Source organism: Tachypleus tridentatus, chromosome 7 (assembly GCF_004210375.1).
Source record: "Tachypleus tridentatus isolate NWPU-2018 chromosome 7, ASM421037v1, whole genome shotgun sequence".
Classification (NCBI taxonomy): domain Eukaryota; kingdom Metazoa; phylum Arthropoda; class Merostomata; order Xiphosura; family Limulidae; genus Tachypleus; species Tachypleus tridentatus.
This window is the reverse complement of record NC_134831.1, coordinates 74,206,954-74,217,107: the sequence shown is the minus strand read 5'-3', so window position 1 is coordinate 74,217,107 and position 10,154 is coordinate 74,206,954.

Here is a 10,154-nt window from a genome sequence, read left to right as displayed (position 1 = left end):
ATTGCATATTAATACTTATATATTACTAACATTCAAACTGATAACTGTTCTGGTAAATACAGCTTGATTTACGGAGAAAAGAAAACAATGTGTTTCATACATCGATTATATCATCGAGATGTAGAGTGTCTGTAACACACCAGAAAACAACATTTGAATATTTGGGAGAAAGGAGGACGGTTTAAATGTCACCAAAAAACTTAAATATTCATATCAGAACATAGGCTATGCTTTACATTCAGTGACTCAGCTATCACAGAAAAAATTATTCCAATGTTTCATAAATATTGTTACGTAAGTAATCTTCAAATGCTGAAAAACAGAGATGATACACCATTTGATTTTTTTCAATTGTTTACAGGCTTGTACTCTCCCTTTTAATAGTTTCGTTGTTATCGAGCACGTATATTTTAAGACAATTAAATAAAGGGCAAAGTAAAAACAACGTATTGGGAGCTTGCATTTTATCTAGATCTCTTTTTTTTTATTGGAGCGTCACTTAAGGGGGCCACCATTATGATTTTTTGTTCTAAATCAAAAACAAAATGAAAAACTTCTTTGGCAACTGTTTGTAAGTAAACATTAAATCAACTAAAGAAAGAACTAACCAATACTTCTATAATAACGTACTGAACTCTTGAAGACCTATTTGAAACAGATACAGCTGTAAGTAATTTTGCAGTTATCGAAAGTACGTTATAGGAAAAGAACACGTGATCGCCTACCATAACAGCGGAACACAAAATTCTACAGAAAGAACTATTAACTGTTGTTTAAGACTCATGTATTTTCCAACACTGCCTTTTGGGATAAAAAAGTTTAAACTCCAGGCAGATAATGCAACGTTGAAGTACTTAATGAATATTCAGAATTCAGTAAGGCAAATAACAAAATAGATCCACACCACTGCAGTAGTACAATTTTAATATAAATCATTGCCCAAAATAGAGCAGTTCGAATTACAATGCATTATTCTAAGGGTCCTGTATTACCAAAGAATGTAAACACTGTAAAAATATATACGCACAAATTAATAAATACAACCAACATGTAATGCAACAAAGCAGAATCCAAGTTGAGACATATTTGGATGAAAATATAATAATAATTTTGTTTGACACCAATTTGAAAAATGTTCAAATGAAATGTTTGTTTTATTTGTCTGTTTTGAATTTCCCGCAAAGCTACACGAGAGCTATCTGCGCTAGCTGTCCCTAATTTAGCAGTGCAAGATTAGAAGGAAGGCAGCTAGTCATCACCACCCACTGCCAACTCTTGAGCCACTCTTTTACCAACAAATAGTGGGATTAACCATCAAGTTATAGTGCCCCATGGCTGAAAAGACGAGCACGTTCCGTGTAACGGGGATTCGAACTTGCAACTCTCAGATTACGAATCGAGCACCCTAACCACTTGGCCATGTCGGGCCTGTTCAGATAAATGATATGAATATTAAGCCAATTAATTAATAGATCGGGAATAGTGCAGAATGATCCTTATGGTATACAATTACCCAATAAAGCCAAAGATGTAGTGAGTACATAAAGGGAGATTTACACGCCTATGAAAAGACTTATTATGTTAAAAAAGGAAAAATATATCAGTTGAGATAAATTACAACATAATTTGTATTTCTACAATGACTGCAATTAGGTGTACTTCATCACGTTGATAACCGTATAAGTTAGCTCTTTGAAAACACTGGAGAAGACAAAAGAATATTTATTTTGGGTTGATTGCTGGAAATCTGTGGAAGAGTAGTGTAAATCATGTGGACTGTGTTGTGAGTAAAAATATCCATAAATGAAACAGCATGAGCAATTATGCTATTGTTGCGTCACTTGAGAGAGCGTCTATCAATTTGCATTAGGAATAAATACATCTTATTAGTGATAGATTAATTTATCAAAATGATATATGCATGTGTTACTCAGAAGTGTGAACTCTGTTATTGGGATGGTTCTGTTGTTTGGTTTTGAATTTCGCGCAAAGCTACTCGAGGGCTATCTGCGGTAGCCGTCCCTAATTTAGCAGTGTAAGACTAAGAGAAAAGGCAGCTAGTCATCACTACCCACCGCCAACTCTTGGGCTGCTCTTTTACCAACGAATAGTGGGATTGACCGTCACTTATAACGCCCCCACGGCTGAAAGGGCGAGCATGTTTGGCGCGAAGGGGATGCGAACCCGCGACCCTCAGATTTTTTTCAGTATTTTCTGTTTGTTTGGTTTGGAATTTCGCACAAAGCTACTCGAGGGCTATCTGCGCTAGCCGTTCCTAATTTAGCAGCGTGAGAGTAGAGGGAAGGCAGCTAGTCATCGCCACCCACCGCTAACTCTTGGGCTACTCTTTTATCAACGAATAGTGGGATTAACCGTTACATTATAACACCCCCACGGCATGTGTGGTGCGATGGGGATTCGAATCCGCGACTCTGAAATCACGAGTCGAACGCCTTAACCCGCCGAGCCTCTTTATGTGACATTTTAATATCAATTGGCCAGATTATTATTTATTAGGAATACCACGTGATACAGGTCAGTTGATAACCAATAATTCATTCAAGTTATACATTTTATTCCGCACTACACCTTAATATTTTATTTTTCTTTCTAGCAATTATTGAAGATACAATATTGTTCTGAAATACAAAAAAAAAAAGTTGATTATTATTTGTATATTTATAATGTTGGCCAACAGATAACACGGTCGTCGTCTTTTTGTGAAGACTCATTTTCTTGGGGCAAGATTACATACGTAAACTTTCTTCACTCTGTCCACCTCGAGAAATCGAGCCTCGAACTACAGCGTCGTAAGTACGTAAGCTTACCGTTGACCTGCCGCAAGTCTGGATTTTTTTTACTCTAAGAAGGAAATCATTAATTTTGACTACATAAGTCTCTGGTCAAGTTCATCCACTTTTTCTAAGATGCAGTCTAATAATCTTTTGTGTGAGGTCTTACGACATTGTTGAAAAGATCTTTAAAATTCCCTCCTTTTCTGAACGACTTCTGATATTTATGTAAAATTTTGATTCTATATCCTATTTCTCATAGTCTTATTATATATTGTGCTCACAAACAGATTCTGTTGGAATTAGCAGACGACTCCTAAGTTTATTTAAAAACCTTTTTGTTAATAAAAACTTTCTTGATTAAAAGTTCATAAATTCAGTAAAGTAACTTGAAGTTTTTCTTCTGCTGAAAGCCAAAATAGGTAATTGATTTTAAATTAATTCAAGTTATATATTTTTTTACATTCAAACTAGTGATTCGATTTGGGTTGTTTCGAATTTCACGTAAAACTACACGAGGGCTATCTACGTTAGCCGTCCCTAATTTAGTAGTGTAAGACTAGAGGTAAGGCAGCTAGTAATCACCACCCATCGCCAACTCTTGGGCTTCTCTTTTACCAACAAATAGTGGAATTGACCGAAACATTATAACGCCCCTACGACTGAAAGGGCGAGCATGTTTGGTGTAAAGGGGATTCGAACCCGCGGCTTACGAGTCTAGTGCCTTAACCACCTGGCCATGGCGGGGCCTAACTAGTGATATAAAAAATCATTGAACAAATAGAAACATTAATTGATCAATAACTCACCTATTCAACAGTAGAATGATTTTTAAAACTTCATCAAATAATATTTTGTCTAGATAAACATTAAGCCTAAACAGAAACTATGTCTAACCAAAACTTATTTGGCTGTAAAATGATAAATTTTTTTCTGAAAATCAAAACAAATAAATAATCTGAATATAATACCAATTCCATTTAGATATTTCTTTACGCTGAAGTAAATAATTCAATAAACAACAAAAACATTACTTCATCAACAACTCTCTTATTATGTTATTGAATAACATTTTAACTTAAATAATTCTTACATTCTTCACCCTCTAACTGACTCCAATGGCGACAATTTTTATCGTCCAACATTAAAAACTACTCGCAGTTTATATAATGATTTCTTACAGACCATTATTTTTTGACCCTCAGTGGCCCAACGGTATGTTTGCGAACTCGCACCGCTAAAAACTGGGTTTCAATACCCGTGGTGGGCAAAGTACAGATAGCCCATTGTGTAGCTATGTACTTAATTCTAAACAAAGAAACCATTATTGGTCTCGGTTTTACATCTATAAACCAAACTTTTTAAACATTATTCCAATGAATAAGAAACGCATGTTATTATGAGACTTTTTAATATACAATATAATGATTAAAGTTCTGTAGAATATTTTTAAAACTATGTCATGGGAACGTTATAATGAGACGGTCAATCCCACTGTTCGTTGGTAAAAGAGTAGCCCAAGATTTGGCGGTGGGTGGTGATGACTAGCTGCCTTCCCTTTATTCTTATACTGCTAAATTAGAGCTGGCTAACGCAGATAGCCCTCGTGTTGCTTTGCAAGAAATTCAAATAAAACAAACAAACAAACGTACGATAGGCCTTTTTTTCTATACGTCGGCCTATTATTGTTAGATAAAATCCTCATGTCCTGTCTCTTTTATTTGATACGCCAACAACCCACAACACCTGTTTTTCCGCATACTAGATCGTTAACTTTTGTTTGTTGTAGAAATCAAACATTGTGTATGCAGTATTTTTGTTTCGAACTATGGAATGCCACATTAAAACGCGTTTCTAGTAAGAAGACTGTAATAGTATTTGAACTATATTTTGTCTGTTTAGGATTCTGTCTGGTGAATGATTTTATATACTTAAGCTAAGGTTTAGAGCACTCCTAGCATTTATCAAACAAGTTTGCGATAATTTTTAGTCGTCAGTGGCGATATACATAGAACACAAAATAAATGTTAAAGAGCAGGCTTAACCGAAACTGTTTAACTAATAACAAATACTGACGTTTCAAGTGACGTTTGTTTCAGGTACGGTTGCTTTATAGTGAGATTAGTGAGTGTCGAACATTATATCTTCCATGTTAGAAAAAAAAAAACGGCTTTACAGATTTGTAACAGCGTATTCTCGTGATCAGTATTGTTCGAATCACCTCAGTTTATCATTTATTTAACAACCTATTATTAATTAAATATTAGTTTGTTTGTAATTAAGGCTCGGCATGGCCAGGTGGGTTAAGGCGTTCGACTCGTAATCTGAGGGTCGCGGGTTCGAATCCACGTTACACCAAACATGCTCGTTCTTTTAATCCGTGGGGCGTTATAAGAATGATAATTGGTAAAAGAGTAGCCCAAGAGTTAGCGGTGGGTGGTGATGACTATCTGCTTTTCCTCTAGTCTTACACTGCTAAATTAGGGACGGCTAGCGCAGATAGCCCTCGAGTAGCTTTGCGCGAAATTAAAAACAAACAAACAAACAATTGTTTGTAATTAATGACAAAACTACACACAGGGCTAGTTGTGCTCTGTCACCACGGGTATCGCAACCCGGTTTTTAATGTTGTAAATTTGCAGAAACTCCGCTGTGCCACTGGAGGACATTAAATATTAGAACTTAATGATAATTACTAGAAATCAGCAACAACTGAAGAAAAAGAAACATAGAATTCTAACGTCCAAACAAAAAAAAAGAAATATAGAATACTAATGTCCAAACAAAGAAATAAGTTACCAAATGAAGTTACTGCATATAAAATGTCTTTAACCAAACTTAAGAATGTTAAATTTCGCTAGTGAATTTATATTAATATAACCACAATTTTTGACGGCTTCCATAAAGTAAAGAAATTTGTTTGATGTACATCTAGAATTTATACGAGTTGAGTTTTCTCTGAATTTCTCTTGCTTTCGAGACATTTTCACATCACTCCAAGTCCTGATACAATAAAGTTTTGCTTATTGAATATAACAGTTATCAAATAGGACAGCGACGTCTACAGGAGAAAATTATACAATGGGGCTGAGATTCAGATGATTTAATATTAGCGCGCTGTAGTCTGTGGGTTAACTGGTAAGTACCGTTAGATGACCTTGAAATGTATATATATAAATGAACGTGTTTAGTATTTTATTAATAGAAACTAGTTTGGTATTGTAGTGAGTACGATGTCGTTGGTAATTTCGAAACGAAAGAAGCTTAGTAAGAGATGTAATTCCATTCAGGAAATAGCTGTGAATGTCGTAATGGTAAAGTTAACCGGTAGTAGGCTTAGTACTGTAAATATGAGTTAGTATTATTAGTACTAGACATATGGTATGCATTTTATACAATTATTAATATCATTTAGTGCAGCTTTAGCTTAAAAGATATACTTTGTAGATAATTAAATTAAAAAGTCAATTTAATAAATTATTAAACCTTAAATGTATATGTAAAAAAAAAAAAAAGAAAACGGCATTTCTTCACACACAACGATTATGTTATAATTTAGAAATCAAGAACAAAAGTACATTGAGCTGTGCTTTATAAAAATATGATTTTAATTAAAGATTTTTAGGTTTACAAGGATTGAAAAACAATAGGATATTTGGAAACTTAATTTTTGAAACTAAAATATGAATCTATTAGTAATGATAAATTATTTTGTATTTGCGGGACAGTGCCATGAAACAATGTTGATGTATAAATAACATTGCGTACATAAATAAGTAATAATCTAATTTTGTGTATGCCTTCTCGAAAGTATTTGAATATGTGAAATAGGTCTCGCAAAATAAGTACAGTACTGTAGTTAACTTTAAGCTTAGTCAAGGCTGAATTAGATTTAAACACATGGTCTGTTATATTGGATTAAATTTTGACAGGGTAGGAGTCGTCTTCAGCAAAAACAGTTTTGTTTTTCCAACAAGGTTGGTTGACCTTTGGAATAGGTTACCTTCGGACGTTGTGAAGGCGGTACGTTTAAGTGAGTTTAAGAGAAATCTTAAGTATATGAATAATAAGGACTGACTTTAGGCTGTTTTTAAAATCTATTTAATAGTAGTTTAAATTAGAGGATGGAACAGCCAATATAGACTAAGAAGTCCTTTGTTATCTTAAAATCTGTGCACCAATAAACATACTTTAAAGGCATAATTTTTAGGTACAGTAATAGTAATCGTAAAACCAAAAAAGTATGAAACCGCAAGTTTTAACGAAGTAATTTTGTAATTATGTGCTGGAAGTCGTGGCCATGAACATGCCTGTAGAGTACGTTACAGTACTGTTAACTTTACCTTTGATAGATCGTATTTTATGAAATATCGCAAATAGAAACCTTACTTTGCCCAATTTTCTTCCGCAACAACCACACCCTCCAAATGGCAAAAAATATGTTTCCCAACTCAACTTGATACTTAACAAATATCAAACCTCCTGGGGTGTTAATTGTAGTAGCTTAGCTTGAGTATTAGCTCTGGATAGAGCTAATGTATTTCTTCGATATCTTAAAAATAACTTTTTTTTTTCTTTTAGCTTCTACGTTTTTTAGGTTCCAGTCTGGGTAAAGTTTAGTTTTTCTTTGAGTGTTCCCTATCCCTTTTACATCAATTTCTTTGGTACTGGATCTTGTGATACCTGTCGACTACAGTTTCAGAACGCATCTCTGGTTTCTCTGTTAGGCTTTACGTTTGTTTACATTCGTAAACATGTATAATTATATATGTACATTTATTTACCCCTCGGTGTGGATTCCTGGACGTGGTGAGGCGACCTCCCAGAGAAGGTTCTATTCTTTCAGTTTACTTCCTCTGGGATGTAAACATCCACCTATGTGTTTGTATTGCGTGGCGACTCGTGAAGAGGAGGAGAGGATCCTGGTGGTTGAGGGGTCCAACCCTAACACAACACTTTGGCCTTGAATTCCTTTTGACGGGTGGCCTTTGGGTACCCCCCTAGGGTCAATCGACTGGTTCACTTGGGCTAGGATCAACCAAGTACCAGTGTTGGATGTTCTCAATTAGTGTTGTTGTCATTGTACCTGATGCTGGTGTTGGGTATAGTGCTCACTAAACCCTGGCGTAGCTCCAGTGGCCTTGTTTGTACGGATCCATGGTGGATGGGGTCAGTGGGCACCAAAATATTCTTTCTTTATTATGGATCCTCCAAATACAAATTTAAATAAAATAGTTTAAAAACAGGCCATAGGTAAATGACCACGTCTTGAAGATTCTGAGCAGCAATCTTTAACATCTGTAACACCTGTTGTACCTCATTTTATTATACTACATTCTCTTTCAGACAAACCTTTAGGGCAGTTGTATCTCTTTTTAATTCAGAAGGGACTAGAAGAACTTGCTGGCTCTCCAAAGTCAGTAAAGAAGCTTCGATCTGGTGACATATTGGTGGAAACATCCACATCTCCACACAGTGAACTCCATTTGTATTCAAAGGCGATTGGGAATATATTGAGGTTACACATCATATTACTTTGAATTCATCATGAGGAGTTATTGTTGAGAGGGATTTGAAGAACATCCCCGAGTCAGAGATTCTCGCTGGTTTCTCCATCCAAGGAGTTGTTGTTGTTTTGATTTAAACACAGAGCTACACAATGGGCTATCTGTTCTCTGCCCACCACGGGTATCGAAACCCGGTTTTTTACGTTGTAAGTCCGCAGACATACCGCTGAGCCATTGGAAGGCCCCAAGTAGTTTCCGCAGTGAGGCGTATTTCCACTCACGAAGATGGAATTATAATGCTTACCAATGACCTCATTCTAACATTTACATTACAACGTTCACCTGCCACCATCAAGGCAGGTTATCTTAATTGCAGGGTACGGCCATACGTTCCAAATCCTCTCAGATGTTTCCAGTGTCAGCGGTTCGGTCACTTTAAGACATCATGTCGTGGTTCCTTGGCGTGTGCTCGTTGCGGTGGCAAGGACCATGATGCTTATGAGTGTGAATCGGACCCTTATTGCGTGAATTGCAATAGCTCTTACTCGTCCTACTTTGGTTCTTGCCTTAAGTGGTTGGAAGAAAAAAAATTACAGTGCTTGAAAACGATTCAAAACATTACTTACCCTGAGGTTCGAAAGTTACTGTCCACCACTTCATCTCGGTTGTGTGCTGTTGCACTTCGTTTCACTACTACAGTGGGAGTGCAGACGGATCTCTCTGTGCCTCTGAAAAAAAATCGTTCTCAAACAATATGAAAAGCCTTTTGACCTCCATGGTTAAGAAAGTTGATGAATCAATGTCAACACCCATCTCTGTCCCTACCATTGATTTCAGCAAACCCCTAGATCCACTTCCTTTGGTTCCAGGTACGGGAATTTTCTCGGGTACATCTTCTCCTGCCCAATATGAAAAACGATTCGTTCACGTCTTCAGTCGTTGGAATCTTCTTCCAACGACAGAGTCCTGCCCAATCGATCCAGGATAGGATCCTTGGAGATCTATATACCTCCCACAAATAAAGAAAAAAAGACGTGGTCGAAAACAGAAGAGCTCTCCAACCATTTTGCTTACACGTAAATATAAATGGCCACTTTAATGCAATGGAAATGTCGAGGTTTACGTTCATATCTGGATGACATCAAAGCACTGCTTACTTTTTACCATCATGCATGTACTTCTTTACAGGAAACATTTCTGAAACCTGTCGATACAGTCACCTTTCGGCAGTTTTCTCTGTATAGAAATGACAGGTTGCACGGCCTGGCATGGCCAAACGTGTTAAGGCGTTCGTGTTAAGCTTTGCGCGAAATTCAAAACAAACAAACAAATAACAGGCTGTGTGATGGACGAATACATGGAGGGGTGGCGCTGTTGGTCGATCAGCATGTGCCAATCTTGTCTTTGCCACTCGACACACCCATAGAGGCCGTAGCCATCCATGTTTCCTTGGGTCGTACCATCACTGTTTTCTCTACCTGTCTCTTGCAGAGACTTATGATCAATCAGATCTTGATGCTCTCATTGAACAGTTGCCATCTTCCTTTTTAATTCTGGGGAACTTCAATGGACATAATCCTCTTTGGAGAAGTGCTGATACTGATGGGAGGGGTTGCTCTGTGGAGTGTATGGTCTCAGATCACACCTTTCTCTTTTCAGTGCTGGTCCTTATATTTATTTTCATGCACCTAGTTAGTCCTTTACTGCTATTGATTTCTCAATTTGCTCTCCTTCACTATTCTTCCACTTTTCATGGACGATTGACAGTAACCCACGAGGCAGCGATCATTTTCCTACCATTTTGAAAGAGACTAGCCGTGATCAATGCAACGTGACCTGCGTGCCCCGATGGAAA